Genomic DNA, 19721 nt, shown 5'->3' with positions numbered 1-19721 from the left:
AGGTTTAATGATTTTGATTCATTTTCTTAACATAGGAACACTGTAGCCACTGATGCACAATTCGTCTCCGTTCTGCTGGTTTTCCACTAAAGACAAAACCAATACTGTCACTATTTCAAAAAGTCCTTAAAATAAAACCAAATGTAGAACTATTACTGCAATTTCTTTTACAAAATGAACCTCTCTAGGTATGTTATTAAGTTGAAATTTTTCACTGTGATAAGAACTACACTGTGTGTAGAATGAAAATCTCTGCCACTTTGTCAAAATGTGTGCATTTGTGGGAATCCTAACTTTCCAGTGTCCTTTGTTTTGGTCCCATGTGACTACATAACAGAGTGCTTTCTGTGTCAATCTCAAAGAGTAAAGGTGCCAGTAAAAAAGGTATGTAGCCTTCAGTGGAATTAAAATGCCACCACTTGAGATATAGTTACGTAAGGATCAAGTTCTCTTTCAAAATTAAGCAATTCAGCTTCAAGGAGCTACAGTTTGTGTACTTATTAGACATTAAATAATGACTGAGGCTGGAGAAAGCATATCACTGAAAGAATTAAAGAATGTTAACTCTATAATTTCTGGATAGATGAGGTTTTTGTTCTGCTTAAGGCAAAAGGGTATAATAAAGAGTTACTGTAATGTCAGTTTTTTACTGCTGGTGTCTCTTCCTGTCATTCCTGTCTAGGGCTTTTTTCCTCCCTTTTACGCAGGAACATGAATAGGAATTAAACAAGTGCATTTATTTAGGGTATATTTGATATTGATATATTCTATATAATTTTTTAATCAAAACTATAATAAATGTTATAATTAGGATCAGATATTCGGTTTATCTCATTCACTTTGGAAATGGAATAAACTAAATAGCATGGTTCTGAATGGGATAATAATTCAATGCAATTTGAATAGTATGGCTTATAAATCAGTAAATTTCTTTGTTTCCCACTGTATAAAAGTTCTTAATAATGAATTGATAATATGAAAAATGGGATTAGGTAATAAATTTTATTTGGGAGAAAGAGTACCTTCAGGAAATTATTCTTTCTCAGTGTACATTATATGACTTGAGACTACACAGGAAAAAAGAGACAAGAGGAAAATACCTGGATTTTCTAAGCCATAGTGATAATCAGAAAATTTAGGGTTATATTTACACTTGAACAACGGACTGTTGACCAGCCTTTAAGCAATTATATTCTTGGTGTTGGTCTCTCAAGATCTGAAATCTTGTTAGAAGGAAAAGCATGCGAAACCAAGTATGTTTCCATAGATCCCACAAGCTCATAGTCTGAGATTTTGCACCAAAAAAGCAGCCTTTCTTATGTTATGCAGCTTTATGCATAATACACATTATCAGAGTGGAAATTCAGAATTAATAATAAAAATAAGAATTTCCCCTTTCACCTAAGCACAAAAGAACTTTTCCCTAACGTTTAAGCTAAATCTCCCCTCCTTCAATTTAAAATCCTTGATTTTAATTTTGTAGAAATGCTTTGTAGCAAATAATTGCCAGTTGATTGTTTAAGAAAAACTTTAAAGAGAGGAAGAAATAGCCAGTCCTCAACACTGGAAACTTAATCTAACTATTTTTCTGATAACTAAAAAATCATGCTGTGCACAATTGAGAAACTATAATCCACAGCACCATATGTCGTGGTTTAAACAAAGTCAGCCATAAACCACACAGCCTGTCCACTCACTCCCCGCCTTCTTGCTCTCCCCCTACACCGGGAGGGATGGAGAGGAGAATCAAAAAGAATGCAACTCCCATGGGTTGAGATAAGAACAGTTTAGTAACTAAGGTATAACACAAATCACTACTGCTACCACCAATAATAATAATGATAATTGAAGTAACAAGAGGAAAGAATACAAAACCTCACCACCAGCCGACCAGTAACTCCTCCACCCCACCCTGACTGAGCACCGACCGATACCTCCTCCAACCCTGCAGTCCCCAGCCCTTCTGGGTAACTCTCCGTTACATCCTGGGCATGGCGTGCTGTGGTATGGAATACCTCTCTGGCTAGTTTGGGTCAGGTGTCCTGTCTCTGCTTCCTCCTGCCCTCCCCTCCTCCCTGGCAGAGCATGAGGCTCAGAAAGCCCTTGGTCAGACCAAACATTTCTGTTATCAGTTCTCTTCCCAGGCTGGAAATCAAAACAGAGCTTGCACCAGCTACTAAGAAGGAGAAAAATAACTGCTACTGCTGAACCCAGGACACTGTGGTAAATTAATATAATTGCAGTTAAAAATTTCTCATGTTTAGAATTAGGTTTGCAAGCTGTTTATTTTCCTGTGTTACCTTTAAGAGCTTGATCCTAAAAATGCAGAATTCAGTAGTTCCACTGAATATAATGAAAATGCAAATGTAAGTAAAGTTACTTGACTCCTGTTAAATAAATAACTAGTAGTGAGGAAAGGTGGGGTGGTTTGTCTTTTTTTTTTTTTTTTTCCTAAATATTTGGAATGGTCTCTTACCATTCTTTGGCTGCCTGGGTTTTTTTGTGAAATAGATCAACTTGGCAAGGAATCTGCTGGACATTACTTTATCATACTGTATCAAATTCCTTTTCCTGATATCCCATTCTCTGAATAACCTCAATAATATTGAATATATAACAGCTGATTTATTTCTTTTGGTATTGTACTGCTTGATATTGAGCACTGTTGGTGCCTTGGATGTTTTAGATATTGAGACACAGTCCTCAAGAGCAATGAGGCTAATACCTTTTCTGCATATATGTCTGATTAAACTGTTGATTACTTAAGCAATACTTTCCATCTGTGCCATTTCCTTGGAGACAAGTCAGCTGATATTATCCATCTCCTTATACCTACAACAGGTTTTTGGTATTTCTTTACACCACCATCCATACAAAAGCAATTTGCAGCTATCCTCAAAGGCATAGAAAATGTAAAAGTAGTAGGCACATTTTCAGATATATTGACCCTGACTTTTTCTAGTATTTCCCTTTGGCTAGCAAAAGACCTATTGCTGCTGTTGCAGAAACCTCTAGTTTTCACTGTGAGAAACAGTTTACTTTTAATTCTAATTAATTAATGTGTCTTTATTCCCTTCTCATTTGAAATCTCCTATGTATTTTTACCTTTTGCTAGAATAAGAGGGGGCAAATTAAACTTACTGTAGAAGTGTTTACTTTCCTCCCGTAGCAATAATATGGCCTCAGGTGAGTCACTGAGGTACAGGTTCCCAGACTATAGTTCTCTTAATTATGTAACATTAACCTTGCCCAAGGTGTCTTTCCAAAACCAAAACACGAATTTCATGGCAATAAGTCTAGATTAAAGATACACAGTAAAATCATGCTTCATACCCTTGTCCCTTGCATTTTAAAAGTTCAGCTCTGTAAGGAAATTGTTTTAGCTGATTTCATCTTTTAAAACTGCATTTTAGTAAATTATTAGAGTACAAGAATGTTTCTGGGAATCTTAGAAAATGCTGCTAAAACATAGATTTTGAACCCAGTAACATGAACAGTCAATAAAGAAATACAGTCTCAATAATTTACTTCTTTGGCTAAGGAATTTGAAGAATTGCGTAACTGAAAACTTTCATTTAACACTGACTTATTTATTCTCCCTGGGTAGAACCCAGAATAGATCAATCAACAAAGGAAACAAGTAAAATTCTGTGTGTTCCTGACTCTGATACTGAACAAGAGAGAATCACAATGTAAGTATATACATATATATATATATACACACACACATACGCACAAGCACACATGTGAGAACACAGAAAGGAATACTTGATGCATGATTTCCTGGTGTATTTTGCTCCTGCACTCAATTGCAGATAAATTGAAAATGGGAGAAAGAGTCTAAATCTCTAACCATTGTAAAAGACTGATCACAGGCAGCTGGTCTGGTAGGTTACAGAGAGGTTTTTATATGTGCAAAGCCAACAAAACCCAAAGCTGGGTTTTGTTTGTGGTGTGTGTGTGTTTTTTAGAAGAGCCACAATGGAGAAGGATACCGTTTGAAGAAGGCTTTTTAGGTCAGGGCTACAATGTGCTGCTTGTTTTTGTATTACTATAAAACTGTAGGAAATTAGATCTTTAAAATCAGTTGTCTTGACATGCCCTCATTCCTGAGGGCATCATAAATCAGTTCTGTTAGATATATTTGAATGTGTTTATGCAATTCGCTTTCAGAGTCATCACTGATTTAAAGTGTACACTTTAAGATAGATATTTCTGTTGGTGCTGTTTAGTATTAATAAATTGTTACTTCATCACCTATGTCTATATTACTTTTATATTGAAATTATGTAGACACATGAAGACATGAATCACTTGTCAGAAAAATTCTCTTGGCAAACCTATAACACTAAGAAGAAGCTTTGAGGAATACAGATGTGAGGAGATATAAATCATAAATATCTTGTTTCCTGTGTCCCCTATTCTGTTGTGTTTTGAGACGCTATAGAAAACTTTTTACACGGTTGCCAAAGTATTCACGTTCCAAAAGTGACTGTGGTTTTTAATGGAAAAATATCTCAAATATTTATTATGCTGAACAAATCTGTCAGTAAGGCTCCTTTTTCTTTATTAATTAAAATGTTATCATTAAAAAAAGTGTTTTATTCTAGTGACCTTTTGCGTAAAATTTTTTGATACTAAAAATTGATTGTAGTACAAAACATTTACTGCAGTACCTAAAAAGTCATCTTCATAGAAGTTCAAGAATTAGAAGCAACATATATTCTGTTTCGTCACTGCATGTCTCACCAAAAGTTTCTGGGTTCAGGTGACGTCTACTGTTTTTAAGAACAAAGAAGGATTTGCATGTGAAAAAGAAGCATTAAAAATGAAGAGAAGAAATTAACACATGAAATATATGACTTGCCAGCAAACTTAAATGCCTTGATTATTATAATTAATACTAATGTGAGAAATATTCCAACTAACACAATTCAAAAGCAGCAATATTGTATAAATTTTTACAGCATAGATTAATTTTAACTGCTTCTTTGGCAACACAGACTGCTTTCAGTATGGTCCTGGATACTTTCAATAGGCTCCTTTATGATGGATTTGCTCCCCAGCATTACTGTGTGTACTGCCCCACTTTGACCTCCCCATTGAAACCAGGCCCATCTCCATTCCTTCCCTTCTACTCTGACTACCCTCATTCATCATAGATGTCTGTGTGTCATTTTCATGTATCTTTCATCCATGCTTTGATCCTAAAACAGCATCCCACCCTACCAACCACCAAAGCTCCAAACCTTAGCCCCACCCCCCATGATCAAACTTTTGTCTGCACCTATCTGCACCATACCTATTCCATCAAGAAAAGGTGGAACAATCCTGACAGTTTCAAGCAAAATAAAAATACTTTCTCTAAAAAGGGCTAGGCTGAATTCTTCTATTAAAATACAAAACTGTAAATATTTGAGTATAACCAAATGATTACTTGCTACACTATGCTCTTTCATAAAACCTCTGTGTTGCTTCACTCCAAAAATTACCTAAAATATAGTGTAACTTTTTACTGTAACTTTTGGAAAAAACTTTGTTAATATTCATTATCTTTATTGGTTTTGCTTCTACAATCCTGGGACACTTGGTTCAGCATACAATCTTTGAAGCATAGTGAGGAAATAAATTAGGAAGGCATTTTCTTTGACAGTGGATGATGTTTTCTAAAAAAAGTTTCATCTTGCTTGTTAAAGTAAGATGAGAAGTTTTCTGTTAACTAGGCTGGGAAGCCTTAGGGGCCACTGAAAGCTTTTTAATTGCATATTTAATTAGAAGTGTGCTAGAGAGCTAGTGTTCAGCTTTTCTGAAGTTCATGGCTCCTGACAAAATGTCTGCTTTTAAGCCATTTTGTCTATTGAAATATTTTCTAAAAAGTGGGTTAAACAGAAGACGCTTTAATTTTGGCTATTTTCACTTCAAAAGGATTTTACTGTTTTATCAGTCCGACTGTAAAACGAAGGTGAAATGACATCTTCAAAAGTAAGCATTTTCAGGTAGTGTCAGACCTCTTAAAGAAGAAACTTTAAAGATTATGAGACCTCATAGCAGCCTTCCAGCATCTGAAGAGGACCTACAAGAATGATGGAGAGGGACTCTTCATCAGGGACTGTTACAATACGACAAGGTGTAATGATTTTAAACGGGGGAAGTTCAGATTAAACATAAGGCAGAAGTTCTTTACTATGAGGATGGTGAGGCACTGGAACAGGTTGTCCAAAGAAGTGGTAAATGCTCCACCCCTGGCAGTGTTCAAGGCCAGGTTGGACAGTGTCTTGGGCGACATGGTTTAGTGTGAGATGTCCCGGCCCATGGAAGGGGGATTGGAACTAGATGATCTTAAGGTCTTTTCCAAGCCTGTGCATTCTGTGATTATGTCTTGCTACTACAGGTACAGAGTTTGTGAAAGCAAACCTTCAACCAGTTTATCCAGCAGCCAGTGGCTGGGGCTGAACAGAAATAAATTCATAAGTATTTACCTTTTATTATGGGTAGAATAACATTGACAGCACTGCTTGCAATTGTCAGGGTTCCCAGCATTTGCTCTAAACCTGGACAAAACTTGACAAGCCAGTATGTCTTATGCCCAGTGCTCAGCCGCACTGCATTTACTAAAAAAGTTGTCTGACAGAAGTTTGCTTGAAATTTAGGTTGCCTCCGAAATGCTAGCTTCCCCTGAGGTAATTTAATGGATAAAAGAGGGCAGCCCCAATGAAAGCTGACAGCATTTCAACTCCCAGCATTGCAGGTATGAATACACATTAGTTATGGCTGGATAAAAATGTTTCTAAAACTTAGGTTAAAACAGTAAAGTAAGCTGCTGATTTTTTAATGAAACACAGTATTTGAATAAGTACAGTCTTTTAGAGGAAGAATTGAAAGCTTTTTTGTCTTTTTTTTGTTGTTTTACATGACAAACCCTGTTTTCCAGGTAGTTTACATTAAATAAAAAGTTTGAATTACATGGAAAACTGTTAATTAAAAGTGTGATTTTGTACACTGAAAAAATATACTCTCAAAGATATGCTTAAATTACATATTATATTAGGCAGTGCTAAGTGGGGAGAATGTGCAAGTATCTTTTGATACACACAAAATAAAAATCCAGCAAACTTGACGTGATATATTAGTGGTCACAAAGCTTTATAAGAGCATGAAAGTGCTAATGCATTGCTGTCCTTATTTCACCTTCACTCAATAACACAGGCAGAGACTTGAGGTTCCCTGAAGTATGTCTACTCAGATAACTTCATCCATGCCCTTCATGACTAGTGAAATGCAGCAAGTAACACCCACACTTTGGATTAACACTAGAACTGGATTTTTTTCTATATTCTGAGTGAACCACTTTATGATGTGATTTATACTTTATGATAGCCTGTGTCTTTGATGATACAACATGGCAAATATATTTGAAACGTAGGAAATAAAGTTTGTTAGAAATAATGTGACTTCAGGAAATAAGCTTGACTGTGTTCTGCTGACAGGCTGGGTAACACCACAAAATGAGCACATGCTAGCTGTGTAATATGCACAGTTTATTGAACAAGAACCTTAAAGCCAGTAAGCACACTAAAGCAAGCACACTAATGGGAATTTGGTGAATATTTCTCTATATATATACTGAATAAGTATAATAAAGCAAATCAGGGATATAGGTATATAATTAAAGTACTGAAGAAAGTTAGGAATGCATTAATTAAATCATTACTGTATATACTGCCATTATTAAGAAGAAGATATTAAGAGAAGATTAAGACGATTAAGAAGATTACACCACGAATTATCACTGAACCGTCATCCAGGCCCACACTTCCAGCTGGGAAGCCTGGTTGCAGCCAATGCCAGGAGTCTCAGGTAATTGGGCAAACTCCTATGCGATGCATCCACCGAGGCTTCTGTCATGGCCACAAGAGGGTCCCACTTTTATACCCTTATCAAAACAATCGGCTTTATGACAGATTTCTAATCGTTTACTTGTGGGACCATGCAGTTTCTCATGATCTCGCTGTTGTCCACTTTGAGAGCATTGGCCAGGCGCCCCAGTACAGCCAAGTGTGAAGGTCATAGAACAGCTGCACACCTATGTTTTCCTGCCTCTTTTCGACAAACAGTCAAGATAAACATACATACTCTACTGAATACATTGTGACAAAACCAGTATTTATTATGCCTCTCAGTCATGACAGGGAACCAGCTCTCAGCTAGGTTCCCATCCATTACACTGTCACACAATCCTAGCTCTTATTTTATTTCTGTCATCCACTATTAATTATCAAAATTATTCAAAATGCAATCCTATTAAAAATAATTCTGCATTACATGTGAATGCTTAAATGTTCGTCTTTGATAGTATTTCTAATTATCTCCTGGTCTGCAACTACACAGTTTATTTGTTTGCTTGCTTATTTGTTTGTTTATAGAAGGAGAAGGTCTTTAATATGTGTTTACACACTATCTCCAGCAGTTGAGACTAAGGAAATTCTTCAGACTTCACTATGGAAAAGTGGTAACTAACTCCGGTTGGTAGATATGTTCATACAATAGCCAGTGTGACATTACTAATATTAAGCACAAGAACAGTACTCATGTTTTAAATCATGACTTACAGAAGCTGAAGTTACAGATTTGACAATTTTATGGAGTTACGGTGACTTCATTCATACTTTTTCTTACAGAATCAGAATTGTATGCATGCATTCATTCTTCCTTCACTCTTAAGATTAATGCAAGCAGCTTTGTGTAATGTTCAGTCTTGTCATTTGCTGCACAAACCTTTAAGACACCGGTGAGAAGTGAGATAATATCCTTTATCATCAGTACTCCAGTAATGGATGTTCAGTTTTCTGTTTTCACATCAAAACCAAACAGAATTGACTGGTAATCTGTGTCTGGCATAGATAGATCCCTCCTTTCCTGAGGGAAAGCTGTCTGGCTTAGCCTAAATCCTGTTAAAAAGACATGGTGTGGCCTGGCAAGAAAACTTCTTTGAAGTAGTAGCTGATGGCTATGACTGCACCTTCTGCTGAAACCACCTTCCAGTGGAGTTCCAAGGTTGGAGACAGTCCTAAACTTTTACTAGATTATTGTTGATCTTGTATGCACAAATAACCACAACAGCTGAAAGAAAAAAAAAAAAAGTGGCCATAATATCTTTCCTTAATCTTTCATGTTGCCAGGCAAAGTTAAGCTTCTGTAATAGATGACCCTTTTAATTACATGTTTGCGTATGTGGGGATCATTATATACTAGATATTACCCAAAGGTGAATTGAAAGAAGGCCCCAGTGATTATGTTTGGCTTACAGATGACTTGAGAGAGTGCAAAGAAAATTGTCTTAGTGGTCCTCCAATCTAGGGACATACAGTACATCTACTGAAAACTCATTTGCAAAAATCCCCAAACAGTAGAGCATCATCCATTGAAAAGGCAAGTGCAATAAAGTTGACACTATCATCTGGCCCTGTCCTTTTCATTAAAAGCTATAGTGAATGAATTATCCCACAAAAGAAAGATCCACTGGGTATTTTGTTGCACCGCAGCAGCAGATTTAGGAATCGCATTCACTGTCTTTATCTCCAATATTTTTAATCTAGATTGACATTTTAGAGATGAACAATGGGGAATGAGATACAGTTGAAAGCACTATGAATAAGTGATAATGTTTTACTCACTTCATATTAGTTTTGCATTCTTAAGCTTCTTAGTAATGAAATTAGTTAACATATCTCTGCAGATATGCTTGGTTCATAAAATAAGAAACGTCTTAGATGGAGCAGGATTGAAAAGCAGTCTGGCTGCTCTCCATACTGGCTAGGACTACTGACATATTTTATCCAGTGCTACAACATTCAGTTTTACTAGTGACAGATGGACAAAACACCGTCCTTAATAAAAACCACACTGCTTTCAAAAGGCCTTGTTTATTTCTGAGATAAAAACTCACAAAAAGTTAAAAAATCAGCTTAAAGTATTGCTAAAGGTTTTCTAAGGCTTCCCAGAGTAAGTCCTCTTTAATTTAGAATGAAATATTGTCTTAACATTGAAGGAGATGTTCAGGCAAAATCTTTGCAATATCTTCCACGGGTTGTTCACTGAATTTAAGAGTACCCTAATTACACGTGTTGCTTTTATAATAGGAAAGGCGTACCTCTTTCAGACTATTAAACAGGCTGAGCATCAGTGCTTCCTATTTTGAATTTTAAAAAACTGTTCTGGATTAAACAGGTGATGCTGTTTTCCTGCTGGCTCACAAGAGAGATGAGGTCTTGCAATATTTTTTAATTTATATTTAATTTTCTGTTGCTCAAGAGCTTGTGGAGTATGCCTCTAGTTTTAGGAGGCTTTAGGGGAGAGGCAGGTGCCTTTGAGTGCCTGGCCATTGCTCAAGGAACAATATCTTAACATTAGCAAATAAAAGACACTAAACTCATTTGTAGATGGATGGAATCTGCAGAGAATTAAAGGGTATCAAAAGTATGTTGAGAGAAAAATGAAGAAGCATGCTTCCATAATATATTTAGACATATGGAAAGAGATCTGAAATTAAATATGGAAGCCAAGGAAAATCTAAAAGAATTCAGCACAGGAGGTGAAACAAGGTGGTATATGTCACTTCACTGCATTTTCAAACAAAGATTTTGATTCTGAATTACAATTTCTATATTTTTCCTTTATTTTCTGACAGCACCCAGCTTTTACCTCGCAAAGAGAAAGGCAGTCTGCTTCACAGGAACTGCAAGAACTCAGGAAGAGTGGGAAGCTTTTCCTTTTCCAGGAACAGATGATTGTCTGCATCTAACAAGGCACCTGCTTTATTTGATGTTTTCTATAAAGTTCCCATTTTGAACAGAATGACAGCTTGTGGTACGAAAGGCAGCAGTATTCCCAAAGTCAAGAACTCAGCAGGAGTCCTGCAGGGTAAGACACTATCAAGTAGTTGATCACAAGTCAGTAAGTGACAAGCTGCTTTGCACAAAGAGCCCAGCATTATCTTTTTACAGAAAGCAGATCTTGAGTCAACAGGAGCTCAGCAGCATGCTCCCACTTCTCCCATTATCTGACTCATTAGAATTGCTAGAGAAATGATAGCAAGCTGAACACGTATGTTCATGTAAGTGTGTGCATAGTTTTGTGTGTATGTGTGTGCATAGGTATCTCTATACATAGACCAGTACTCCAGGACATGTAGCTTTACTTTTTTCAAAGTCACTTCCTTGATATCAAAGACGCTGCTTGTAATCTAAGTGATCTTGTTGTCTACCCATGTCTTTTATGTGCCAAAATAACCTTGAATTCGGCAGATATTTACAAGGAGAAACTCAGAGAAGCTTGTGATTTGCTTTTCTTAATCAATGTAGAGTTTTGCCAGTGCTGGATTCCTAGCACCTTTGGGACAATAAGGTGCAATAATTGAGTTTTAACTCATTTTGCATCTTTCCTATTTAATTAAAAGAGAAGCTACCTGATACACCACAGTAAACAATTTGAAAAATATAAATACTTTATTAAAGTTAGTTGGAACATTTGCGGTTGGAATAAAATATTGATGCTTTGCAGTGCCATGTTCCTTTCTTTCTTCCAGCACTCTGGAGGTCTTAATTTTTTTCATGACTTGTCTGACTTTCAAATTTAGCAGTCTTTTTCAGCTGTACAATCCCATTTTGATGATGAAGTCTTGGAAAAGTAGTTATATTTACTTTGCATTCAGCAATTATACTCTTTGCTTAATGGATATTATGTAAAATAGAGATAGGACTTTGTAATAGATTATTTTATCTGATGTATTACTATTCAGAAACAGGAAAAATAATTTTCAACCTTAGGAAAGTGTTGGGTTAATAGACAAAACCTGATACTTGTGGTAGCATTCTAATGACTGTAATTTGGCCGCTATGGGCCTAAAATGCATGAGAATTGCATTTAGATATAATATGAAAGATAACTGTCATATATATTGATTGCTTTAATCCAAATGTAAATCATTTAAGATGTGAATCATGTAAGATTGTTTTATTCATCTTTCAGTTGCAGATTCTCTCTCGTTTCTCATAGTGTGCTATTCCAAAGAATTAGATCAAAATTATGTATGTATACACATTTCCCCAAACAGTATATACTAATTATTTATTTGAGGGCAGATAGTTTGGTTTGGAAGGCGTCTTGTTGAAGAAGTGGATGCTCACTATGAAAAACAAATGCTGTCTATGTTTGTAGGAAATTCCAAACCAGCATCTAAAGCTTTGGGACACCTGTTTTTTTTCCTTATCAGCCAAAACCAGCCACAGATAATTCATGACCCCTTGATTGGCCTCAGTGATCAAGAAGAGACTACACAAAGGAACTCTCAACCTCAAAAATACTAGCTGTGTAAGAGCTTGACCTCTGAAAGGAAAATACCTTCCCCGTTTTCTGGTGTGACTGGAATTTCTGGAGTAAATGATGCCCAAGTAGTTTAGCTGGGCTAATTAAGGACAGTGTAAAGGAACACTTTATTAATTTTAATTAATAAAGCAAATTGATAATAATAGTTCTACATTAATAATAATGTAGCACTACACGGGTTACTGAATCATGCTATGAAATGCTACATTCAGGACTTTGATCCTTAATGAGACTTCATACAGAGAGTAAAAAAAAAAATTGTACTTTGAAAAGGAATAAAAGTGATTGCTTATGCAAAACAAGTCTATAAAATTTGCAAGTGACAAGTCTAGAAGTTGTGGCATATTTAGTAGCAAATTTATAGTGATACGGTCTTCAGACTCCTTTGAATGCAATCGCTTTACCTGCTTCTTTCCACTCTCAGTTGACTCCAAAAACATGCATCTAATCCCTTTATATCATAGTTAATCCTGGCCTTCCTTTAACTGCTACTCTTTTCTACTTGACATCCTCTGACTCCCACAGATTTATGCTAAGATGCATCAGAAAATAATATTTTTATTGCAAAGAAGACCACACTAATCTTCATATGAACAAGTCCAGGGAAAACAGTATTTGGGATCATGTTTTTTACCTTAGATAAACCACAGAATCATAAAATGATAGAATGGTTTGGGTTGCAAGGGACTTTTAAAGATCATATAGTACAAATCCCCCATGATGGACAGGGACACTTACTACTAGCTCAGGATCCTCAGAGCCCCATCCAACCTGACCCTGAATACTTCCAGGGATGAGGCACTCACAACTTCTCTGGGCAACCTGTTCTAGTGTCTCATCAACCTTATTGTAAAAAATTTCTTCCATATATCAAATCTAAATCTACTGTATTTCAGTTTAAAGCCATTGCCTCTCAGGCCTTGGTAAAAAGTCTTTTTTGTAAGCCCCCTTTAGGTATTGCAAGGCTACAATAGAGGTCTCCCCGGAGCCTTCTCTTTTCTAGGCTGAACAAGGCTAACTGTCTCAGTCTTTCTTCAAGGGAGAGGTTCTCCAGCCCTCTGACCATCTTCATGGCCCTCCTCTGGACTTGCCTCAACATGTCCACATCTTCCTTATGTTGGGGGCCCCAGGGCTGAACACAGTATTCCATGTGAGATCTCATGAGAGTGGACTACAGGGAAAATTAAAGGAACATCATGGTATTCCTAAAACTATTTCAATGTCAGGTGTCATATCTATAAAATAAAACTGGGCCATAACTGAAAGCCAAGGAAAGAGCTTATATCCAACTACTTGTGCAGGATTTTTTTTTATTTATTTATTTTATTTTTTATTTCTTTTATTTTTAACACATCAGCGAATGGATCTGAGAAGCACAGAATGGGTTTCTAAGCTTTCCCATCAAAGTCCTTTGGATACTCTCTACACTGTCACAGTTTTACTCACTTATTATTTTGGACAAACAGCTCTTTTAGATTCCTGGCATCATAGCAGTCCCTTTGACAAAAGGACAGGGTTCTCATCAGATACGCCCTGCTGATGCAAAGACTACTCCGGGAATGAAAATGTGTAGATTTCAATCCTATTAAGACTATTAGAAAAAACATAGATTCTCTCGACTGCTGTATTTCTGAATGGTATTTCTGAGCACAACCGTACTTCAGAGACCTAGAAGGAAGGATTTCTACTTTGTAGATCCCAAACACCCACACACAGAAGATACTTGTCCAGATATCCATCCATCTCTCTCAAGGTTTTCAACAGAAACCTTCTCAGATAAAAGAAAAGGCTGCAGAGGTGGGTCCTTTTGACTCATCTGAAATCCTTCAGAATTTAAACCTACGTGGTCAAAAATTCTTTGACCATAAGGGCAAAGGCAATCTCTGCACTGAAAGTTACTTTAAAACATCAAGATAAATAAGGTAATTGTGGATGTTTAGACTAGCTACCAGATCCACTGATAACTCTGAGAAAACCATCCTAACTGGAAAATGATTACAGGCTTCTGGGATGTCTTCTTTAATAAACCCGTGAATAAAATACACCTGGTTTTAAATCTTATTTTAAGAGCATTTAAATTCAGTACTTACTTACCTGTTCCTATATCTGTAACCTCTATTTGAAATCTTAATTTTATATCTTCTATGCTGTTACAGAATATGAAAGGATTTGTGTTTACTGTATCTTTCACAGATTACATACTTCTGTGATGTGGATCCTGTGAGTAAATGTTACTGTTTTCACTGCCTCATTTCTTTTTATTTAAAACTTAACACATAGACGGATAATGATTTCACAATGTCATGAGCAATGTCAAGGCATTTTCTAAGCTGAATGTGAATGTGAATGTGAATGCAAAGCCCATATTAGCCCCTATTAAAATTCAGCTGTGTTAACAGCAGCATTTGGCCACTCTCTAAGAATTTTATTTCTAATCAAGCCTTAATTTATCCAGAAAGACTACTCTGCAATACATGCATTCAGGACATTGCATTATGGATTCAATCATCTTTTGTATGTCCAGAAGGGAAGAAACAAAATGTAATATAACAGGATACTACTTCACTAAGCTGGAACTGATAGCCATATAAAAACAGAAGGATGATTAAAATGCATATTTAAAATCCACAAATGCCACCAATATTTTAAATGTAAACAAAGGATTTATTTTTGTACAGATAAAATATTATTGGAGAGCACTCAATTTTGAAAGATGATGGCTGTTGGCAGCCAGAGTCTGAGAAACCTCCCTCCCTTCCCTGAAAAACCTCAAAGGAATAAGCCAAAAGCAATTACTTAGTAAGAAATTTGTCCAGGTGCCTACCAGGGATGATGGTGAGTGGGAAGATTTATTTTTATACTGTGGAAAGTGTGCTTTATGTTTGCAGGCAGAATCAAGAAAAACTGTTTGCCCTGAAGATCTTACAGGCTACTTACAAAAAGCTTTCAGTGTTGCACCTTCTGTGTAAGCCCTGAGGAGCAAAGATCTTTGAACATTAGGGAAGAGTCAGAAAATATATAAACTATGTCATCAAAAAGGGCAAGAACAGGAGTTTATATTGTAAATGCTACAAACCCCTCCTGTTCCACCTGGTAGAGGAAATTGAACATAGGAAGCAAGAAATATAGAACCTGGTATAAATCACAGAAAGATAAATAAAAATCTCTCATTGGTTTCCTTGAGCTTTGCACAAAGGCCACAGTTACATTTTTAATCACCGTGTTATTCATTCAGTTGCTTCCTCTGGGGACTGAGAGCAGCTCAGCATCTATCAGTAGATAACTTCAAGTTCTCTTTATTGCTCACTATTTTTCTTAGTGCTCTGGAAACAAAAATTAATACTTCTGTCATCTTTCTTTAACATTTTGGTACCTTTCTGATCCTTCCAGAAGGAAAAAGGAAGGCCTTAGAGAGATAATAATATATAAGCTGTCACAAAATTTGCATTAACCTACATTACTAAATACCAGAAAGGCAACTTCAACATTCATGAACTTATATGAAAATACATGCATATTTTTTCTGTATACAAATTTTTGCTTTTGAGAAAGGTTAGTACCTATAAAGCCAGTTGAGGATTTTACTTTGCTATAGAAACCACTATTAAAAAATCAGACCTCATCCTTTTCCACAGTTATACCACTAAGAAATATACATTAAAAAAAAAAAAGAAGCCATACTTTATTTTTTTTTTTTTAATACTGTGGTATCTGTAAGTATCTTCAATTTCTGGATTGAGTAAAAAAGTATGCAACATTTTGCAAGGTGTGTTTCTTTGAAGTTTACTGTTGTCACATTTGTGAAGAAAAAGTTGAGATAACACACATTTTTTCAATCTGGATACAGTTTTCATTACAATAGGTTGAATAGTTGGACAGGTGACCCATTCTTTTCCCTTCTGAATCTGAAATGTGGAAATTGAAAAACTTTTCTAGTTTTCCCCTAGATAAAATAAATACTGACAGCTGAGTTTGCTACAAAGTTAATATCTTTGTAACTATCTTTGTATGATCAGTACTTTTTTGGTTCAGTGAGGGAATTGAAAAATAGTGTGAAACTTAAAGCAAAAATTCAAGGAGGAATATTTTACATCTAGATGTCTATCCATCCACTAAATAGTGTTCTAAATAAAGAGGAAGACTAGTGTTTAATTTCTGTCCTAAGGCATTTTATAATATCAGCCTACTAAGCTTATGGCATTGTTTTGTATCTCTTTTTTGTTTGTTAAAACCTTTCAAAATTGAAGAACTGGCTTACATCAACTTTATGTTTTAGAACAGAAGGAAAGTAACAGAAAACTGTTGATTCCAGAAGCCTTGAATATTTTATCCTGCTACCTAAAGTGCTTGTGTGTTCATCATGATGGTAAGGAATTGCTAATCAGTTAAGTAAAAGGAAAGAGATTCTCAAACCATAAGACCTTTCCTACAGGAGAGATTTAACATCATTATTTCTGAAATATGACCTTCCCGGCAGCATTTGTAATTATACTTCCAAATTAGAACTAATATACTCTCAGAACCAGTCTCTCAGTTAGGGAGAGTATCAGTTTCATTCCACAGAAAAAGTGAGCTTTCAAAATAATGTTGAAAACTTTATACTACAGAGAAATACAGTTATTCTTGAATCCTAAATAATAATGAGTCATCTACTTTGTGAGGCACTAGCAATGAATATTAAATGCAGATTCATCTTGCTGTCAGACTTGGAAATAGGATGTAAAATGAAATAAAATAAAATTTACTAATATTAGGAACATTTTTTACTGCTCTGTCTACTTCTATATATTAATTTAATAAATAATGAAATAAAAATATCTATACTGTTCATAAGCTAGGAGCTATTTGTTGCCAAATTTCTTTTGGCAGATAATTTAACTTACATTGTGTTATATTTATGGTGTATGGCTGAATCCTGTCTCATAAGTTAATTGAGACCTTACAATAACAAAAGGGTGAACAACATATTGGGAAGACAGTGGGATATTCTAGAGGTTGTTACTGAGCCTCATCTCCTGTCGTAGTGGATCTTTAGAATAGAAGGAAAACAGTTCAGGCTAATGAAAAAAAAATCTCCTTTGTGCCACTGAAGTGATGGATTGCTCCAGAGTGAGGGGGTAAAAATTTCTGAGGGTGCACAAACCACTTTCTATCTTCTTTATTTTTATTCAATTTTATTTGATTCTAGACTTCTAGGAAGAGAACATTTCTGCGAGTTTTGTCAAATATTAACATAATTCCAATAGAGATTAGAGGTTAGAGATTTCATTTTCTATCTCTGAGGATGACCTGATGTTCAGGTTGCAAATAGGTACTCATCTGAGGAGTGGGTACAGATATTATACACTGGATGGCACTTAGCTAGATTCCAGAGCATTTATCACATACACAGTCACATGCACCTCACACAATGCACCGTACACAATTATATTTTGAACAACCACATTTACACCTTTCACATGTGGCCCCCAGAGCCATAGTCTTTGAAAAAGAGAGATACACCTGGGAGGACTCAAAACCTTTCTCACTTGACTGCTAAGACTATAGATCAGTGTATCTGTTCTCCTGCTCTTATTTTCATCCTGTTATTCATAAACTTGCAACTTCACAACTACTTGCCACAGAATAAAGACAGGAGACTATTTGCTAGTGCACAAGACTAGTCTTCTAACTGCCAAAGGTCTTTCTTGAAGGGTGGAAACAAGTGAGGTGGGGATAGAATCAAGCTGTTACTCTTCCCTGGAAAACATTTTTACCAAGAGTTGCGCAGCAGTATTTCATTTGTCTTTGTTTTGCATTGACAGCCAGTGCAGCTGCTGTGCGCTGAACTCAGTGCTGCCTGCTGTGTGTACATCTACATTTGAGTATTAGCTCTCATCAAGATTATTTTTAAGCATATCTCCTAATTTCTCCCACTTACTCTATGTTGTTTCATATCACAGAAATTACTTCTTCATGGAAATGAACAAGAAAACACTCTCCAGAAAGATACCTAATGTGATTTAGTTGCTAATAGACGTTCATGGGGCCATACAAGGTCTACTTCAAAATGAGATACCTGCAGCGGGCACATCACGTCCTCAGCACCAGCTGTTTGTTTTATTCTGCAGATCTATGCCTAATCCACCACACAACCTGCTAATGCAGACACAGCCTATGTGCATTGACCAGTCAGAGCAGGACTGTTGTGTTTTAACCCCAGCCAGCAACTAAGCCCCATGCAGCTGCTCACTCACCCCCCAGTGAGACAGTGGGTGCGCAGAGAACAAGGCCCAAAGTGAAGCCCAAAGACTATCCCCATAATTGGTGATGCCATGTTCTCAGGGAAGAGTTCACCTCTCCATAAAAGGTGCTGAAGTGACACGGTATCTTTCTCATCTAACTAATACTGTTGTGATACCAATTCCTGTCCACGTCTGCTGGGCTACTCCAGGATAATAGGTTGTATAAGAAGTGGCAGAACTCAGTGCGTAGGAGCCTATTAGGAAAGAATTCATACAGCTTATGAATTCTTTATTAGATTCCAATATTTTATTGCCTATATCTGGAAGTAAATTATCTGTGATTGATTGAGCAACTTCTAATTGCACAGACTTAGCAATGTGAAGAGTGAAAACCAAATTGTCCTCTCAGTACTGGTCAGTTTAACACTGACATGGAGTTAATATCTATCCAAAAGTTAGCTTTAAAGAATAAATCCAAGAAAATACTAAGAAGTGTTCTCGTCTCAATGGTTTCACAAAGAAAATTATACTTGTATAAATGAGAAATAAAAAGAAGACAGAAAAGGGAAATTTCCAGTTAGACAAAGATAGACAGTAGGAAAACTGAAAAGCTGTGAATGAATGGGAAAAGGGGCATTCTAGAGCACATGAGGCAGTGTAGTGAAACCAATTTCCAGAGCATGGTATTTATTTGGATTCATGCGACATTAATAAAATCGTTATTACCTAGTATATAATATTTTCAAGTGCTTATCTTATTTAGGAAAAGGAATTAAGGTCTGTTTTGAAAATGGATTCTGTCCTCCATAATATTTAAAAAAAATAAATCTCTTTGCAATGTTTACGGTTGGTAAATGTAGAATTAGTGCATATAGAAATATGATACCAGAAGTATTGCCCTGAATGGAGACTTTTAAGCGTTGTTTACTGTTGCTTTTAGCTTCCAAAACAGACCACAAATCCATTGACCTAAGGTTTTCCATCCTCATTTTCAACTCAAAGGTGATTTTTTTTTTGTAAGTGTAGAAAAATGTGAGTTAACTACTTTGGAGTTACCTGAGCACGACAAATTGTTTTTCAGGCCTAAATATGACATTTTTTGTACTCCGATAA

Source organism: Lathamus discolor, chromosome 4, assembly GCF_037157495.1.
Source record: "Lathamus discolor isolate bLatDis1 chromosome 4, bLatDis1.hap1, whole genome shotgun sequence".
Classification (NCBI taxonomy): domain Eukaryota; kingdom Metazoa; phylum Chordata; class Aves; order Psittaciformes; family Psittacidae; genus Lathamus; species Lathamus discolor.
Note: the sequence above shows the minus strand (reverse complement) of the source record.